Below are 255 nucleotides of genomic sequence, written 5' to 3'. Positions count from 1 at the left end.
CACATGCCTTTAATCCTAGCACTTGGGAGGCAGAGGCAGTTGGATTTCTGAGTTCGAGGCCAGCCTGGTCTACAGAGTGAGTTCCAGGACAGCCAGGGCTACACAGAGAAACCCTGTCTCAAAAAAACAAAACAAAAACAAAAAAAAAAAGAAGAAGATTCAAGGGGAAGGCCTCCAGACGTAGGCATGACTGTTTCGCTAGAATTCCCAGAATGCTGTGTGCAGGCCTCACAACTGCTCCTTTATCACAATTGC

Source organism: Mus pahari, chromosome 13, assembly GCF_900095145.1.
Source record: "Mus pahari chromosome 13, PAHARI_EIJ_v1.1, whole genome shotgun sequence".
Classification (NCBI taxonomy): Eukaryota; Metazoa; Chordata; class Mammalia; order Rodentia; family Muridae; genus Mus; species Mus pahari.
This window is presented reverse-complemented; position numbering follows the sequence as displayed.